The sequence below is a fragment of the Oncorhynchus gorbuscha genome, linkage group LG06, assembly GCF_021184085.1.
Source record: "Oncorhynchus gorbuscha isolate QuinsamMale2020 ecotype Even-year linkage group LG06, OgorEven_v1.0, whole genome shotgun sequence".
Lineage (NCBI taxonomy): Eukaryota > Metazoa > Chordata > Actinopteri > Salmoniformes > Salmonidae > Oncorhynchus > Oncorhynchus gorbuscha.
The window spans coordinates 12,628,339-12,648,795 of NC_060178.1; the positions used below are offsets into that span (position 1 = coordinate 12,628,339).

The 20,457-nt window shown below is 41.1% G+C and overlaps 1 protein-coding gene across 7 annotated transcripts in view; it reads right to left on the reverse strand.

Moving 5' to 3' along the window:
- LOC124037551 (transcription factor SOX-6-like) overlaps nucleotides 1–17,337 on the reverse strand; it is a 213,832-nt gene extending 196,495 nt beyond the window's left edge. For 2 of the 7 annotated variants that reach the window (XM_046352362.1, XM_046352359.1), the window contains exon 1: nucleotides 16,956–17,335. The gene's annotated coding sequence lies outside the window, so the exon portion shown is untranslated. Of the gene's footprint in view, nucleotides 1–15,931; nucleotides 16,213–16,955 lie in introns of those variants that run through there. The other 5 variants (XM_046352364.1, XM_046352361.1, XM_046352363.1 and 2 more) reach the window with 5 other exon arrangements.
- Between the last annotated feature and the right edge of the window lie 3,120 nt (nucleotides 17,338–20,457).

Consider the following 20,457-nt stretch of genomic DNA (forward strand, 5'->3'; position numbering starts at 1 on the left):
AGTTTTCGAAGATTTAGCAATTTTATAACAATAATCCTTTAACTATGGGGTGAAAAGGAAAATGAGCTGTTTTACAGCCAATTTCCTGCAATTCCGATAATTTGACCATGATTACTAAATTTAGATAGCTGGCCGCTAGACTAGTTGCCCATCCCTGGTCTGGCTAACTCTCCAGTGGATTTAATCTGAGAGACAGTGAAATGATTTAGTGGGGAACACAAATCCACCATATGATGGAACGCAAGGAAGGAGGTGTACAGTGTGTTGAGGAGGTGAGACGGGGGAGTTAGAATATTCTTTGAGATGGGGGAGTTAGAATATTCTTTGAGATGGGAGAGCTAGACTATTCTTTGAGATGGGGGAGTTAGAATATTCTTTGAGATGGGTGAGCTAGACTAGTCTTTGAGATGGGAGAGCTAGACTAGTCTTTGAGATGGGAGAGCTAGACTAGTCTTTGAGATGGGAGAGCTAGACTATTCTTTGAGATGGGAGAGCTAGACTATTCTTTGAGATGGGGGAGTTAGAATATTCTTTGAGATGGGAGAGCTAGACTATTCTTTGAGATGGGGGAGTTAGAATATTCTTTGAGATGGGTGAGCTAGACTAGTCTTTGAGATGGGAGAGCTAGACTAGTCTTTGAGATGGGAGAGCTAGACTAGTCTTTGAGATGGGAGAGCTAGACTATTCTTTGAGATGAGGGAGTTAGAATATTCTTTGAGATGGGAAAGCTAGACTAGTCTTTGAGATGGGGGAGTTAGAATATTCTTTGAGATGGGAGAGCTAGACTAGTCTTTGAGATGGGAGAGCTAGACTATTCTTTGAGATGGGGGAGAGCTGGGGAGTTAGAATATTCTTTGAGAGACTAGTCTTTGAGATGGGAGAGCTAGACTAGTCTTTGAGATGGGGGAGTTAGAATATTCTTTGAGATGGGGGAGCTAGACTAGTCTTTGAGATGGGAGAGCTAGACTAGTCTTTGAGATGGGAGAGCTAGACTAGTCTTTGAGATGGGGGAGTTAGAATATTCTTTGAGATGGGAGAGCTAGACTATTCTTTGAGATGGGGGAGTTAGAATATTCTTTGAGATGGGAGAGCTAGACTAGTCTTTGAGATGGGAGAGCTAGACTATTCTTTGAGATGGGGGAGTTAGAATATTCTTTGAGATGGGAGAGCTAGACTAGTCTTTGAGATGGGAGAGCTAGACTATTCTTTGAGATGGGGGAGTTAGAATATTCTTTGAGATGGGAGAGCTAGACTAGTCTTTTGAGATGGGAGAGCTAGACTAGTCTTTGAGATGGGGGAGTTAGACTAATCTTTCTTAAACCTCTTGAGTGTAGGGGGCAGTATTTTGTTGGGATGAAAAACATACCCAAATGAAACTGCCTATTTCTCAGGCCCAGAATCTAGAATATGCATATAAGGATAGAAAATACTCTAAAGTTTCCAAAACTGTCAAAATATTGTCTGTGAGTATAACAGAACTGATATTGCAGGCGAAAACCTCAAGAAAATCCAACCAGGAAGTGCTGTTTTTCCTGAAATCTCTCTGTTCCATTGCCTGCCTTCGCTCCATTTAAAGATATATCAACCAGATTCTCTTTCCTATGGCTTCCCCATGGTGTGAACAGTCTTTAGACATAGTTTCAGGCTTTTATTTTGAAAAATGAGCGAGAAAGATCACATCGCGTCATTGTATGGCTGGGTGCCAGCAGTGTTTTGCATGCGCAATAGCTTGGAGCAGACATTTCTCTCTCCTATTGAAGAAGCTTTTGTCCCGGGTGAAATATTATTGATTATATATTGTAAAAACAACCTGATGATTGATTATAAAAAAGTTTGACATGTTTCTACGAACTTTCCGGATACTATTTGGAATTTTCATCTGCGATGTCGTGACCGCTCGAGCCTGTGGATTTCTGAACATATCGAGCCAACCAAATGGAGATATTTTGGATATAAAAATAATTTATTGTGCAACTTGGAGTTTTGTGAGTGCAAACATCCGAAGATCATCAAATGTAAGCGATTCATTTTATTGCTTTTATTGACTTTCGTGACCAATCTACTTGGCTGCTAGCTGTTTGTAATGTTTTGTCTACTGAGAGAGATGTCCTTACATAAATGCTTGGTATGCTTTCGCCGAAAAGCTTTTTTGAAATCTGACATGCCAGGTGGATTAACAACAAGATAAACTGTGTTTTGCTATATTGCACTTGTGATTTCATGAAAATTACATATTTTTAGTAATTTAATTTGAATTTGGCGCTCTGCAATTCAGCGAATGTTGACGAAAATAATCCCGCTAACGGGATGGGTGCATCAAGAGGTTTTAAGTCAGGAAATGTCAGACAAGCATTTTCACTGTAAAGTTCCTCCTCGTCTTTAGAGTGTGGTGCTGAAGCTGCTTTCTCATATCAAGAAAGGGGTGAGGATTGTACCTTGTGGTGCCCCAGTTTTCGGCATCGCCAGTCTTGTCACAGTCGATCCTCAAGGTATTCACTTTGCTAACTTCATCGTTCCCACGGATCCTAATATTGTGTGTACGTGAAACACGTGAGTTCTTCACTCTTCTGATTGTCTGTTTGGGAGGGGGCTTTCAATTGCCCATGGAAAACATGCCTGTCAGAAAGGAGGCGTATGTGTTTTGAAGTTGTTCGACACCATCAAAAGCACCCATCATTATTATGTTTCATCTGACCCCACCTCTTATAGAAGTGTGTTACACAATGACATAATAATTTATGGCTGCTCTTTTTCACCAATCTGTCTCACAAAAGGTTGGCACTTAACCCTTTTCCTGTGTGCATCATGAACAAGCAGGCACAGAGCCCATTGTGTGTTGAGAGTGGCGGGAAACACGCGTGAAGTTTAACAATGTAGGGTACGACACTTCAACACAGAGACCTGGGCTGCCACAATAGAGTCTTTATGACATAAGCTTCTTGTCACTGTGGCTCTTTAGAAAAGCAGATGGGATTTTTCCTACAGCATGCATCCAGCAATAACAATTGACATCACAAGCCAGCCTATATTTGCCATATTAAAAAGGGGGACACAGTGTAAGCTCCCTGAGAAGGAGGCTACACTGCACAGCCAGCTGAGGCAGCTATTTTCCAGTCCTCCTGAAGGGAGGTCCTCACAGAGGGAACCAATAATTTGGGAGGCTACAGAAAAGTACTTCTCCTATAGCTACACTTGCTTTTAAATCTTTGTAAGTCCGGCAAGCTAGAGCAACCACTCTGTGGTCGAATTGTAGGTGAATTGGTTAGTGGTTTCTCATGGTGAATGCTAACACCAGGCTAACGTTACTGCGGGTGCTGAAAGGCCTGGTAACACAAAGTTAGCATTAGCGGTGCTAAAAGCACAAGAGTTGGGTCCCATGAAATGCCTGTAATTCTATTCAGATGGGCTGCTGTACACACTGCTACCGTTACAAGAGGGGGGGGGGGGGTTTGAGTTACCCTTTGATACAGTGGACCTCAACTTCCATCAGTCATATCGTATACATGAGGTCACATGCAGCCCCGTCAGCTGTACTGGTGCCAAAGCCCCTGTTCAATACTCTGTCATCCAGAAACAGTATGCCTCAGCAGCCCAGCAACTAGGATTCCTGCTTACATGGCTGTACAGTATACTGTACACAAATAAGGCATGTGAGAAACATGTAGCCTACTACTTGTCTCTTGAACTGTGTCCCATCGTTGGACTCATAAAACACAGACTACCATGTTATTCACCTAGTCATGCTCAAATGTAGGGTTGTCAATCAAAGTGTACTAGTGCATTTCTATTCTGGCTTTCCCAGCCCCATCCCTTTCCCCCTGGCCACTCCCCCTCTCAGGCCTCCAAATAGAGCCAGTCATACTGTGGTTCCATCCCCCTCCCAGGCCTCCAAACAGAGCCAGTGTTAAAATGGGCCCCTCCCAGGCCTCCAAACAGAGCCAGTCTTACTGTGGGCCCCTCCCAGGCCTCCAAACAGAGCCAGTCTTACTGTGGGCCCCTCCCAGGCCTCCAAACAGAGCCATTCTTACTGTAGGCCCCTCCCAGGCCTCCAAACATAGCCAGCCTTACTGTGGTCCCAGCTCTCACCACCACCTCATAATGACCACAGTTTGATTAAAGGCCTCTCTCCAAGCTGTAAACCACGGGAACAGCCTGCATTGACAGCTGGCCACCGACCAATGAGCGTCAGCTATAGGGGCATGCTGGGTGGAACCAGCATCCTTCCCCAGGCGTTCTGACCACATACCCGTTTGAGGCCTCACACCCTGAGCGGTGCCGCCCCGTCCCATTAGTAGTGGCCACTGCGCGAGTGGTGAAGTGTGGGCTGGTAAAGCTGAAGGCTGGAGCTTTTCATCCAGGCACCAATATATGTTGCACAACATCTCGACATGACCACACATACTATGGCACATATCAATACATATTCCATCTTTGTGGCGAGACCCCACCCACACAAGGCCCTGTCTCTACAAGACCTTGGAATACTACTGGTTTTTTTTGTGTGTGTGTGTGTGTGTGTGTGTGTGTGTGTGTGTGTGTGTGTGTGTGTGTGTGTGTGTGTGTGTGTGTGTGTGTGTGTGTGTGTGTGTGTGTGTGTGTGTGTGTGTGTGTGTGTGTGTGTTTGTGTGTGTGTGTGTGTGTGTGTGTGTGTGTGTGTGTGTGTGTGTGTGTGTGTGTGTGTGTGTGTGTGTGTGTGTGTGTGTGTGTGTGTGTGTGTGTGTGTGTGTGTGTGTGTGTGTGTGTGTGTGTGTGTGTGTGTGTGTGTGTGTTTTATGCCAGTGTATCCATCTGTGTGCATTATTCTCTGTGTGGTGTGTCCCAGCTTCAGCAGCCCTTTCAGATGGTCAGAGAGGCTCATGGTAACTGCATGGGAGGCCAAACCACAAACCCTCGCTACAACATTTCAGCACATTTCCCCTTTTCAACCACATCCAGAATAAGACTAACTCTAAATGTACAGTATTTTAATACCACAGAGAAGAAATCACAGGATCTTGTAAAAGAGCCATTTGTCAATGGTGCACTGCTCAGGCTGGAGGTTCAAATCCAGCTCTGCCAATAGGATTCATGGAACACAAACATTTAAAAAAGCTCTTAACTCAACATCTAATTCTTGCAAACCATTGTTAAGAGTATGTTCATGAACACAAACGGTATTAACACTAATAATAACATGATGATAAATAGAAATTCCACTTAGACAGCCATGCAGGTGGTAACCACTGTGGTGTGCATTGATCGAGCCAAAAGCAGCGTTGCTCCCAGCGACTCAAGAGAACTCTCGAGGTGACACACACATGTCCACCTGGAGACGATGTGGTGCAGACAGACAAACATCAACACCTTCTCACTCTTTGTTGGCCACGTCTGGTGTCAGCATTTTGACCGTAGAGCACACAATGAAATGCGTGGGAGTGGAGCCTTACAAAAGCTAGTCTATGTTTTGTTATTTGATATGGCAACTTGTTCACAGCTTTCTTCTACAGCGCCTCTTTTGTTCCAGAAGGAAGGCCATTTTTCTTCGCCTGACACATGGGAAAGGAAGCCAAGCTTAGCTTCATTATGATTTGTTTTCCATTTTGATCCAAGTCAAGTGTTCATATTTTCCTAGTTTCCCTTTCTGCATTCTGTCGGCTGGCTTGCTCGTGGAAGACGGTGTCGGGGAATGTAAGCTTCCTGGTCTGGAGACCATTCATAGCCTGTTTACAACCTGTTCATAGCAGGTTCATGCTGCATGTCTCATTCCTGGAGACCAACCATAGCCTGTTCATAGCCTGTTAATAACCTGTTTATAGCCCATTCATGCTGCATATCTCATCATTCCTGGAGACCATTCATAGCCTGTTCATACCCTACTTATAACCTGTTCATAGCCATTTCCGGTTGCAGGTCTCATCATTTAGGATTGTTTTGACTGGAAGTTGAAGACGCAAAGCAAAGTTCTCTGAACTAAATCTGCTGCCACCTTCTGTCTTCCAAACAGCTAATGAGGTATTATGACAATCTACTAATTAAGATATTTATGCTGCAGTGGAATAAGAGGGCTTTACGTTTCACTGACGGCCAGTCAATATTCAGTCACTACTCAGTCACTACTCAGTCACTACTCGGCCATCTCACTCTGTCAACAATCCAAAAGTCAGCACGCCATTGGCTAAAACCAAGGAGACCAACAAATTCAGCAGTTTTCTTCCAGAGGAATTTTTTTCCAGAGCTCTTTGACACATGCCTTTGTCTGCACCTCGCAAGTTAAGACATCAGTGCCTTTGTCTGCACTTCGCAAGTTAAGACATCAGTGCCTTTGTCTGCACCTCGCAAGTTAAGACATCAGTGCCTTTGTCTGTACCTCGCAAGTTAAGACATCAGTGCCTTTGTCTGTACCTCGCAAGTTAAGACATCAGTGCCTTTGTCTGCACCTCGCAAGTTAAGACATCAGTGCCTTTGTCTGTACCTCGCAAGTTAAGACATCAGTGCCTTTGTCTGTACCTCGCAAGTTAAGACATCAGTGCCTTTGTCTGCACCTCGCAAGTTAAGACATCAGTGCCTTTGTCTGTACCTCGCAAGTTAAGACATCAGTGCCTTTGTCTGTACCTCGCAAGTTAAGACATCAGTGCCTTTGTCTGCACCTCGCAAGTTAAGACATCAGTGCCTTTGTCTGCACCTCGCAAGTTAAGACATCAGTGCCTTTTAAGACATCAGTGCCTTTGTCTGCACCTCGCAAGTTAAGACATCAGTGCCTTTGTCTGTACCTCGCAAGTTAAGACATCAGTGCCTTTGTCTGCACCTCGCAAGTTAAGACATCAGTGCCTTTGTCTGCACCTCGCAAGTTAAGACATCAGTGCCTTTGTCTGTACCTCGCAAGTTAAGACATCAGTGCCTTTGTCTGTACCTCGCAAGTTAAGACGTCAGTCAATGATTGATTGAGGTAAAAATTACGTATTTTCTTTTTTACAATGATTCCGTCTTTGAAAAAAGCAGGAATAAAAATGTACGATGATGGGAGTTCAAGGGGCCTCATCTATAAACTGAGCAAACGTACAAAATATACCCCAAAATGTGTGTGCCACAGTTTTCCTGCAAATTTTGTCGTGAGCATGTCCTTTCCTGCACACAAACTTTTAAAACATGCGTACGCACACCTTCTAATCTAGTTGATTAATTATTGTATTGTAAGTATTACACTACATACCAATGGGGGCTATGATGACACACGTATTCATAAAATACATAATGCAGCCATTTGCCATTAGTGAGAAGAACTCAAATAAATTGAGGGTGTTATATTTTTTTGATTTAAACTAATTAGACATAATTATTTATTCTATTTTATTTTCATAACCATTGCAGAATATATTCCTTACATTTTCTGGCCGTGATGGGTTCATATTCCTGAAGTACCCATATAACAAATCAACATGCGCATCTCTCGTTTAATTGGGTCTATGTAAATAGATAGGCTATACATTGGCTGTATGTGATCTCATAGGCACTGTGGTTTATGGCCTACAGACACATTTAACAGGTGGACATCAAGACAGTTGATATTCTACTTTGAAGTATGTATGCGACTACTGTGTCTAGCCTACTGAAACTTCAAATTGTTTTAAATAGCCTTAGACAATATTTCAGAATTCGTGGGCAGTCCAGCCTATTTAGGTTGGGGGGAAAAGTGAATGGGGCTACAGCACTGCTGTGCGATCGGATTGTGACATCATGGCCTATTTCATCTCAGAGCCTATACCAAGGCAGGAAACACAATAATCTATTGATAAACCAAATATTGAACAACATGTCATCCTTTGTATAGAAGTGTGAGCTGTAGCCAGGCGTTCTGGTCTCCGATATACAGTCGTGGCCAAAAGTTTTGAGAATGACACAAATATTAATTTTCACAAAGTCTGCTGCCTCAGTTTGTATGATGGCAATTTGCATATACTCCAGAATGTTATGAAGAGTGATTAGATGATCAATTATTTGCAAAGTCCCTATTTGCCATGCAAATTAACTGAATCCCAAAAAACATTTCAACTGCAATTCAGCCCTGCCACAAAAGGACCAGCTGACATCCTGTCAGTGATTCTCTCATTAACACAGGTGTGAGGGCAGCAAAGAAGCCACTTCTCTCCAGGAAAAACATTGGGGACAGACTGATATTCTGCAAAAGGTACAGGGATTGGACTGCTAACGACTGGGGTACAGTAATTTTCTCTGCTGAATACCCTTTCCGATTGTTTTGGGCATCCGGAAAAAAGCTTGTCCGGAGAAGACAAGGTGAGCGCTACCATCAGTCCTGTGTCATGCCAACAGTAAAGCATCCTGAGACCATTCATGTGTGGGACTGCTTCTCAGCCAAGGGAGTGGGCTCACTCACAATTTTTCCTAAGAACACAGCCATGAATAAAGAATGGTACCAACACATTCTCCAAGAGCAACCTCTCCCAACCATCCAGGAAAAGTTTGGTAACGAATAATGCCTTTTTCAGCATGATGGAGCACCTTGCCATAAAGCAAAAGTGATAACTAAGTGGCTCAGGGGAACAAAACATCAATATTTTTGGTCCATGGCCAGGAAACTCCCCAGACCTTAATCCCATTGAGAAAAACCCACAAATTCTGACAAACTCCAAGCATTGAGTATGCAAAAATGGGCTGCCATCAGTCAGGATGTGGCCCAGAAGTTCATTGACAGCATGCCAGGGCGGATTGCAGAGGTCTTGAAAAAGAAGGGTCAACACTACAAATATTGATTGACTCTTTGCATCAACTTCATGTAATTGTCAATAAAAGCCTTTGACATTTCTGAAATGCTTGCAATTATACATCAGTATTCCATAGTATTCCAAAAATATCTAAACACACTGAAGCTGCAAACTTTGTGGAAATTAATATTTGTGTCACTCAAAACTTTTGGCCACTACTGGACAATCAATCTTGCAGAATGCACAGACAGGCATCCGATATTGACAGCATGTTTGTTTTAAAAAGTCACTGTAAATTATTTTTCCAGCTCCCTTCAGAAATGTGATGTTATTTCCCTTCCTTTTACAAACTGCCGTGGCCTAATTCCAATTGTGCCAAAGTATACACCATAAAAGGTGAATGGAGGGTGTTTTCCAGACAGAGTTTTATTGTTCTTTCATGAGCGCACAGTTTATGTATGGCGCGGGCTTATGTATGGCGTGGGCTTATGTATGGCGTGGGCTTATGTATGGCGTGGGCCTATGTATGGCGTGGGCCTATGTATGGCGTGGGCTTATGTATGGCGTGGGCCTATGTATGGCGTGGGCCTATGTATGGCGTGGGCCTATGTATGGCGTGGGCTTATGTATGGCGTGGGCTTATGTATGGCGTGGGCCTATGTATGGCATGGGCCTATGTATGGCGTGGGCTCATGTATGGCATGGGCTTATGTATGGCATGGGCCTATGTGTGGCATGGGCTTATGTATGGCGTGGGCCTATGTATGGCATGGGATTATTTATGGCGTGGGCTTATGTATGGCATGGGCTTATGTATGGCGTGGGCCTATGTATGGCATGGGCTTATTTATGGCATGGGCCTATGTATGGCATGGGCCTATGTATGGCGTGGGCTTATGTATGGCGTGGGCTTATGTATGGCATGAGCTTATGTATGGCGTGGGCCTATGTATGGCGTGGGCTTATGTATGGCATGAGCTTATGTATGGCGTGGGCTTATGTATGGCATGGGCTTATGTATGGCATGGGCCTATGTATGGCGTGGGCTTATGTATGGCATGGGCTTATGTACATGATGCAAGACCAATTGTGTGCCGCCCTATGGGACTCCCAATCACAGCTGGTTGTGATACAGCCTGGATTCGAACCAGTGTGCCTGTAGTGACACCTCTAGCACTGAGATGCAGTGCCTTAGACCGCTGCACCACTTGGGAGCAATTGATTAGATTTTATTTCACTCTAATTTTAGCATTGAGGTTTAGATCTGTTTTACAAGGGAGCCCTGCATATACACAATTTATAAATACAACATAATACAAAAATGACCAAACATCTCCAATCAACAATTAGATTGCAAAGTCAGAGCTAGTAACAGGGAACTTTGTCATTCATCATTGGATTGGCTTTGGGTTACTTCATTGCTGGCTCATGTCATTTCCTGTGGGCTTAACACGGAATCCTCCAGGTATTATCTTTGAAAGCCTAAATAAACATGGTGGCCGATGATTAAGATGGCTGCTGATACAGCGGTTTTCTCCCTGTTGGGTGGTGCTGGAAGTCACAGTTTGGAGGTTGTGTTGATACTGCCACGGTCCTTTGTTGAGGCCTGTTGTCTAAATCCACTCAAAAGTACTGCTACATTCTCTCTATGCTGCAGCCTGCAGGCACGGCCATGTGCCACTTTTAGCTTCAGAAATGCTGGGAACATGTTCAAGGATTCCCTCAAAGACCAGACTACCATGGGTTTAATGTTTTCAAATGGGGACAGAGGTCAAAGCAGAGCGGTAAGGGGATCACAAAGAGGAGAAATACATGTTTTGGAGACTAGAGACACAGGAGAATTACTGCTATGGGTTGGGGAATGAAAAAGCACTGGTTTGGTTTCTGTGAGTTTAAGGGGTATGTTCTTCCAAGATATCTAATGGCGAAATACATTTAGGGAGAGGGGCGCATACACACTTAACCTACAGGGCACAAACAAAAACTGGGTAACCCTTTCCTGCAGTCAATGAAGCACCCTTTTTGGCCTCATGGGTGGAATGTTATTCATATTTTTCATAATTTCATAATTAATAAAGTTATTATATTTTACGACAAAAATACGGTGTCTCTATGTCTAACAGTTTTATTGTTCAGTCTTCTGTGATGTATATAAAGTGTAATATTAGGATGCAAACTCAAAATTGAATACTTTTCAACTCTATATCTGACATGGTAGATAATACAGGTTTCTTATTTTTTTTAAACACATAACCATATATGTGTGGTGTATACTTTTGTTTCAAAGTAAATTTGTTTAGGGCTACCAAGATTCACTCTGTGTGGCCCGGATTTAGCTCACTGCAGTAAAAGGTCCAATCAAGGTTGTTTCAATGTGACTTGTCAATGTATTGGTACTTGAGAAAATATTCACACCCCTTGACTTTTTCAAAATGTGTTACAGCCTGAATTTGACATGTATTACATTAAGTTGTGTCACAGGCCTACACACATTAGCCCATAATGACAAAGTGGAATTATGTTTTTTGACATTTGTATAAATGAATTAAAAGCTGAAATGTCTTGAGTCAATAACTATTCAAACCCTTTGTTATGGCAAGCCTAAATAAGTTCAGGAGAAAAAAGTTGTGAAACAAGTCATATAACAAGTTCCATGGACTCACTCTGTGTGCAATAATAGTGTTTTTTTATGACTCTCATCTCTGTACCCCACACATACAATTATCTGGAAGGTCCCTCAGTCGAGCACTGAATTTCAAACACAGATTCAACCAAAGACCAGGGAGGTTTTCCAATTCCTAGCAAAGAAGGGCACCTATTGGTAGATGGGTAAAAAAAAAGCAGACATTGAATATCCATTTGAGCATAGTGAAGTTATTAAATACACTTTGGATGGTGTATCGATATACTCAGTCACTACAAAGATAAAGGCGTTCTTCCTAACTCAGTTGCCAGAGAGGAAGGAAACCGCTCAGGGATTTCACCATGAGGCCAATGGTGACTTTAAAACAATTACAGAGGTTAATGATTGTGATATGAGAAAACTGAAAATGGATCAACAACATTGCAATTACTCCACAATACTAACCTAATTGACAGAGTGGACAAACTAAGCCTATACAGAATAAAAATATTCCAAAATATGTTGAATTTGTACATTGGAAACAATGTCAGATCTTCAACGATCTGGAGGAAAAAAAAGACTGGGCAGCACCTCCTACTGGAGATCTTCAGTTATTCATTTGGTATTGTATCCAGGACTTTAACCAAATCCCAGCCTTGCTTAGCTTTCATATTTGTCACTGACTACTACCAATGTGCTATGGTCAGAATGATGGCTGAGAGATGTCTTAATAACTAAATACATACACTGTTGCCAACAGTCATTCCAAAGAGTAGGTTTAACAGGGCCTATTATCTGTTACCATAGTACTTTATAAGTCACAGAAGAACACCTGCTCTGTGCATGACAGACTGATCAGTTGGGGAGGGGGGGGGGGGGTATAGTATCATCATTTATACTATTTAGGCTTATATAGAATTTGTTAAGTCATCAACAGCTTTTGTTTCAAGTCAACAAAGGGTTCAACTAAAAATGCACTATACATAAAGGGAAAGGAAAGGGAAAGGGGGATTCCTAGTCAGTTGTACAACTGAATTCCTGCAACTAAAATGTGTCTTCCACATTTAACCCGACCCCCGAGGTGCGGGGGCTGCCTTGATCGACATCCAGGCCTAGGGTTTCAAGCTTTGGTTAATATCAAATGTCATCTTGAAGTTAATCATTCATATTTTAGATTGGTATCTCCATCTAAACCAAAAATAAAACCTAAAGAATAGGACTAAATCAAACTATATTTAAAGTTTGATTAGATCAATTTTGTCTTATTGTTAACTTATATTTTTTGCCTGAGATGGAAACATGAATCCAACATATCAATTATTAATTTGTAAACAAACTGGATATTGAATTATGTTTGGTTGTCAAAGTAGACATTTAAAGAGATGTATCTTCTGATTGGATAGTTCCATCTGTGCCACTGATTTAGACTGGCTTTCATTCCGGCAGCGTAGCCTAGTGGTTAGAGCCTTGGACTAGTAACCGGAAGGTTGCGAGTTCAAACCCCCGAGCTGACAAGGTACAAGTCTGTCGTTCTGCCCCTGAACAGGCAGTTAACCCACTGTTCCCAGGCCGTCATTGAAAATAAGAATATGTTCTTAACTGACTTGCCTCGTTAAATAAAGGTAAAATTCCAGTTTGTCTACAAATTGATAATTGATATGTAAATCTAACTTTACATGAAGTTTGAATTGATTTAGTCCTATTCCTTAACTATGATTATTGGTTGAGATGGAGACGTAAATGCAACATAACATATGATTAATTTGTAGACCAACTGCTAATAAAGACTTGTTCACACTGCAGGCCTTAACGCTCAAGTTAGTTTTGTTTTTCAAATCCATTTAGGAATATTGACTGTCCAAACAGCAAATTACAAATGACCAAATCAGATTTGTGTCTTCAGACTGTAGTAATTTGCTGACATGGCTACGCTAGTTGTCATTATGACAGGTGTCTACGCAGTGGTTGTGCTTTTAAATGGTTGAAAGCGCAACGATAACACATTGAACATTCAACGAACTTCTGGCTGTCTTTGAGTGGGAGAAAAAATGGTTACAATCTCCAAGTTCAACGTCTCAACTAAATATGACCCACATTTCCACGTTGAAATGACCTGGTGTGCCCAGTGGGAAGTAGCTCTTGCAGGACGAAGCCCAAGCACAGTTTGGGTTGTCATTATTACTGGTTTGTCAGGTACGATCCCATTCAGACTTATAATTGGATAGTTGGGGAGCAGGTGTTACAGCAACAGCCCCCAAAAGGATAGGTCATCATCAGAACCATTGAGAGTAAGCAGGAGAACGAAAATGGGCAAAATGGGAAATCGGGCTCCAAGGTCATATGGTGGAGGGAAAATAGAAAGCAATACAACAATCCCCCCCCCCCCCCCCCCCCCCCCGTAACTGGCATTGTGGTTGAAAACCTTACAGGCATCTGCGGCTGTATTTCAAGTGCTCATTCACTAGAGCTTCGACCTTTATTTTTCGGCAGCAAGACTGCAATTTGGGTGTGTCGTAGAGCCGCAGATAAGTATAGGCTGGCGAATGTGTAGCCTACTTACGACGTGGAGAGAAATACTTACGGCTAAATGTTTAATGTCTGTTTGTACAACATGTCCAATGTAGGTGTCTTTTGAAGGAGCCTGACAAATAATTGTGACTTTCTGACTTTGACATCCTAGAATAAAGATGTTTGTTTATTTCCAATTTAAAGGTGACTGACATACTTTATCTAAAAACAACATGCAGAAAAAAATGTACCCGATTTAGCTCATAGAAATAAGAATACATACATCGTGTTTCAAAGCAGCGTGAGATGAATCTAATTAGGACAAGCCAGACAAAATGACAACAAAAGAACAGGGTCCGAATAATGAGGAAAAACAAGCAACATTAAAAAATATGAATTCTTTAACAAATGTATATTAGTCATTATGAAAACTATTACGTGTCTCAGTGAAACATGCCTGGTGTCCATTGCTATGTTATTACCATGGTAATAACCATCAAAGGCTGCAGGCAAGCTGCTAATGAGAGCAGCCAATTGTGCCAATCTAAGTCCATAATTTACATTCTCTCTTTCTCTCAGCTGTTAAACACCCTCACCTGTAAATCGCCTGCAACTGTTTGCCCCTTTTCGTGTTGCTAAGAGAACGTCACTCTTGATGAAAGAGAAAGCCAAAAGGTCCTTTCACTACATCTACTCTTTCACTCCGCTGCAAATTGAAATTCTTTTGACGTCAGCGTTTATTTTCATTTTCATTTTGTATTTAATTGTATTTTTATTTAACCTTTATTTAACTAGGCGAGACAGTAAATAATACATTCGTATTTACAATGACGGCCTTATCAGAGATTTCTGAAAATAACTCTTCATCCTTATTCATTTACAAGTCACAGCAAATGTTTCAATGATTTTGAAGTTCTGATATAATCTGAGGGAAACAAGCTCAAAAACACAGTGTTTTGAAGGCCAACTGCAGTGAACCTCGAGAAAAAGATCAGAACCGTAGTTTTATGGCCAATTATATGTTCTACACAATCACAATGCAAATTGCATCTTTCAGTTAGATTGGGGAAAACATTTTCTAAAACCACATTATTAAATATAAGACTTATATAGGATCTCTGACTAAAACAACATGATCCTATCATTTTTATTTAATAGGAAAAATAAAATGGAAGTCAGAATCATAAGTAAAAATGACAGCTATTGGGTACAATATAGCTTAAGGACAACATCTCTCTGGAATGTTCATGTGAAAAGGGTCTATGGGAGAAGATCCTCTGGTGTTTCTCAAAATTGGTGAGGACCTGAACTCATGTTTAGCCTAATGCATATTGAACTACTTTATATGTAATGCTAATATTTTATAAATGCTCAGTATCGACACAGTAGGCCTATCTTCAAATGAACTTCAAGATTGAAAGCATCAAAACATCCCCAGTGAGCAGACAGCACTGCACAGCAAGCGGTACATTTTATTCTGTTCCACCAGTATAAAAACTCGGCACAACTCGAAAAGTATTAGTTTAACCAAAGATATCCAGAAATGGCTTTTGATATACATTTATCCACAACAAAAAAACACAATTGCTAATCATAGCCTAAATATGAGATAATGAGTCACAGTTCTCAATGCAAGGTGTATTACTTTACTTTAAAGTATGTATCATTTTAGGCCTATGTGTTTTTTAAATATAGGCATAAATAGTTGGACATGATAGCCTAATTTGGGGAAAGTTACAAGCGCCAAACCTATGAGCACTTGTATGATGGGACCAATTCAACAAAATACATTAATTCTTAGGTTTATAGGCTACTGTAAAAGTTCAGAGCGAAAGGATAACGAATGCTTCATTTGTGTCAAATTATATCAGAATTGACTGCTGAATAAACGACAAATGAACGGTCAACTCAAAAGTCGATATAATGCAACAGTAGGTTGGCTAAATCCAGGCGAGTTGCAAGTGCGCAGTGACTCTAAGGTTTCCCAGACAGTGGATAGCACAGCCCTTGTATAAATGCCGTCCCGGGACAATGTGCTGAATTGGCAGCCTATTTATAAATCTGCCATTTGGACGTGTACTGCACTCTAATGCCACTTTACCTTATGAGGGAACTTCAACCCAGAGCACCTGCTCAAAACAAAATGCCATACGAGATCAACTTCAGCCCCGCGGTCCGTGGACGGTCCCGTCGTCAGATTGTTTTTCAAACAGACACTATTTTACAACGGGAATGTGCTTCTCAATTGGTCAACCATGCATAAGAGTACAGACAATTAACCTTCGCTGAAGAGTATTGGCACCGTTTAAATCAGGATAAACAATCGAAATGTGTCCAAATGGCAATAAGGCTACTGCATTTCAATTGTCGATTATTTAGAATACAACTTGAGTGGAACGTTGTGCCCTTTCTAGCCTGACTGGTTGTCACTCCCAGTATCAACAAGTTTAAGGGACGAAAAAATGAAATCTTTCAAGCAATTATCCGGATATTGCCACAATCAACTACATTTCCTTTTTAGTGGTTTTAAACATCACTTTGCACGCGTCGTGCATTCATTTGGCGTCAGTGCATACGAGGGCTCTCTATCAAAACGTTATCACTGCGTGTGCAGCACTCTAGACGCGTTATCTGAGAACTTGAGTGCGTCTAAATTTGTGGAACACCCTAAAGTGATGACCTATCTCCCTTTTCCAGAAAGGCTACGGTGGTTATGTGCGCCTTGTCCTCCTATACCCTGACATATAAACGTATCATTTTGTTCACCCCATGAATCCTCACCGTGACTTTCACTCTCACCAATGAGGCTGTTGTCAAGTGCAAGGCAAGAAGTACACTTCTGACTTTTTGGGAAATGATGTATGGAGCGTGACTAAATTAACGCTGCTCTTTATAACATGCATAAGATATGACATTAATGAATTACATTACATTTCGTTATTTGCTACCATATGCTTAATAGGAGTTGTATTGCTAGTAGGCTAGCCTAAGTCAAAAGCAAATGTAGAGAGAAAATGAATCCAGTCTATAGGCTCCAGGCTGTTTTCAACCAAAACACAAAAAATACATTTACATGTAGGAATATATAGCCTAGAGGCAATCAATTCCAATTGAAAACAACTTACTTAAATAAGTTCTCCTTTCGTCGCACCGTGTTCTCCGCTGGGACCAATGTCTTGTTTCTTCAGTATTGTCTCCCAATGGATCGGTTTCAGAACGAAGGGTTACGTCTATTTTAACTTATGACTCACAACGCATTATTTTAGGGTCAGTTTCTGTGACCCGAGAGAGTAAACTTGTGAGAGAGTAATGGTTTACTCCGCAGACAGCATTAACAATATTTCCATTTTCCAGTTGATTAGAACTGTGTCAAATTCATTCTGATTTGGACATGCCGCCGAAGCAAACCGGACTCGCGAGCGCACTGCGAATCAACTCTGAAAGGCATTTACACTTAAGGTGGTGGCAAGAAATGCTCACGTCGTTTCCAATGAATAGTACCACTATGTGGCGGAACAGGAAACTACCTCCTACTAAAGTAGACTACAATAACTTACCAGCCATCTGCACGCCGCAGGGCTCGCTCGCAAAGCTTATAGTTTAGCCAAGTAGTTCAGACTAAAACACTCAACTAACATAGCTATATTCACAACATTGACAAAATATTGCTATATTTGGTCAATTCAATACCTAATGAAAAAAATATATTTCAATGATAAAACCTGAACCTATGATGAACCTATGATGCAGGGGGTTTCGACTGGGGAAAACAGACAGCCAATCAAAGCATCATATTCATGTAAATGTTGAGATATAACATCAACATAGCCTATGGCTATTGTTACCTTGGCTTGATGTAGGGCCCCATCCAGTCTGTGGGTATCCCGTTGTGTTATCAAAGGACAATCATATCACTGTTGTCTGTATCGGTGGAAAATGCAACAAGGTTAACTTGTGTGGCCATGGGCCACTGAATTAAATCTCCGTTGTGCAAAGTGTGTTTCGCTTGTCAGAATTGAGGCGCGTTGATAACTTAATTTATCCGTCTTCAGCTAGTCAATCTTGGCTATCAATTTGAGCGGCCATGTCATATACAGTTTAAGCATTTCCCGTCGTGCAACAATCTCTCAAAGTGAGGCGAAGTGAGTCAGTGTTCAGTGCTGTCGGAACGGACAGGACTCCCTCTCTCCGACGGATGCAAAGAAAGGAGAAAGTAAGAATGAAGAATCAGAAGGAGAGAGACAGAGGGAGAGAGACAGAGGGAGAGAGACAGAGGGAGAGAGAGCTGTGTGAGAGTGCTGTGTGTGAGAGAGAATGTGTGTGTGCAACGTTTTATAAATAGGTCCATTAATGATTAATTTGTGCTTCAAAATACTATAACCACGGTGCATAACTTCATTGGCTCTTTTGCTTTATCAGTAAAACAAGTTCTCCTTTTGGTTATTTATAATAGGTGAATTATAAAATCTGTCTCTTATAATAAACGATTTGATAAGGAAATCAAACCACCGCTACTTTAGAAATGCCAATACAACCAGACTTGCTTTGGTTGTTAAATGTCAACGTCATTCATGGTACACATTTGACAAAGTGGCCATCTAAAACAAATATTGTTTTGGCGGGTGACTTGTTTATTAATTCATTCGTTTGTATAAACACTTTTGGATACATTTCACTAAGAAGAATATCATGATATGTTGACATTTTTGCATAAAATATTTTTCGAATAATTATATTTTAATATAATGACAGCGCTAATACGTAGTGAAATGATGTCTGGCCTCTTTCTAAATGTTGGCTAGATAAATAGCCTACTCCAATATAATAGGCACGTTTCACAAACTTTTTTAAGTCAACTCATAGCCTATGATCAATTCAAGAATTTTAATACATTTGTTATTCATCGACAATTTTTAAATTAATTGTCAACCCATTGAATCAGCTGTTAAAATACGAGTCGCTTCTGGAAAAGGTAAATCACGCCTATTTGGAGTCTTACACCCCACTGGTTGAAACAGCGTTGTTTCAATGTATTTTCAATAAAATTACATTGAACCAACGTGGAATAGACGTTGAATTGATGTCTGTGCCCAGTGGGACTGTTCTGCAATTTCGACCCAATCACGGACGTTTTCGTTGCTAGGCCTACTACTCAACTTTTATAAAGGTTACTGTTATCAGATGTTGTAAACATCACCTTCTCTAACTGATAGTCTATAGGTGGATCCATATGCAATGATACAAATGTATTGAGAGAATAAAAATACAAAATTGGTTAGTCAAGACATGCCATTGTTTTCTAATGACTTCAAATTATGGTTGTGACTAGTAAGGGTTCTTTTGTTCCTTCAAAGATGATGGATTACTAGACTATTCTAGCGCATATGGAGTTCAAACTTGAAATATGAAGGTCCGTTTGAAGATATGCCTGGTAAAATTGTGTAACAATTCAGTTACTCTTACGCCACCCTGTGGTAAAATTAGACAGCACAGCTCAAATTTACCAGGGTGTCTATGAAATTAGGGCCCTGCGTTTTGGTTAATCATGTCACATGACCTGGATTTTAACCTTTATTTAAAGCTTTTTCATCAGCCTGTCAGCTTTTCTTTTAATGTCAGATGGTCCAGCAACATCCTCAGGCAATTTCTTGAATTTTTGGCCTAAAACAATGGTTAATGATTCAAATCCAGGTCATGTGACACGGTTAGCCAAAACACAGGGCCCTATGACCACTGCCCAGTAGCAAGCAAACTTTTGGCCGATGTTTCAAAATGAGAATATGTAGTATGTAGAGCATTTTCGTTGGGCTGTAGGGTGGTAAGGCCTATAGGCATAGCCTCAATGGGTCAAATTCAAACAGTCCCATTACAAGCCAGAATGTTGAATAAACTTCATTCGAATTTACTCTACCTGGGCTGTAATCATTAGTCCAAACAGTACACAGGATTTTCTATTGGACACATTCAGGTAGAGCCCTCCGTTTCACTTAAGAAAATATTTTGCCACCGTGTGAAAAATATGACCCTATTGTCCACTGATTGTCCTTATGTCATTGGACATTTTCGATGAAAAACAACAACATATCCACAGGAAAGTATTATTAAACAAACTTCAAATCGCAGGTCTGAGTGTTGCTCTCACAATTAGTTTCTTCATCACCTGAGGCACACGCACAAGACGTAACTAACCCATTGGGATTGTGATACAGTGAATTATAATCTGTGAAAAAATCTGTCTGTAAACAATTGTTGGAAATATTACTTGTGCACAAAGTAGATGTCGTAACCGACCATAACTATAGTTTGTTAACAAGAAATTTGTGGAGTGGTTGAAAAACAAGTTTTAATGACTCCAACCTAAGTCTATGTAAACTTCTGTGGTCCTTCTGTAGCTCAGTTGGTAGAGCATGGCGCTTGTAACGCCAGGGTAGTGGGTTCGATCCCCGGGACCACCCATACGTAGAATGTATGCACACATGACTGTAAGTCGCTTTGGATAAAAGCGTCTGCTAAATGGCATATTATTATATTATTACTTCCGAATTCAACTGTACATATTACCTCAATTACCTCGATGAACCAGTGCACCCGCACATTGACTCTGTACCGGTACCCCCCTGTATATAG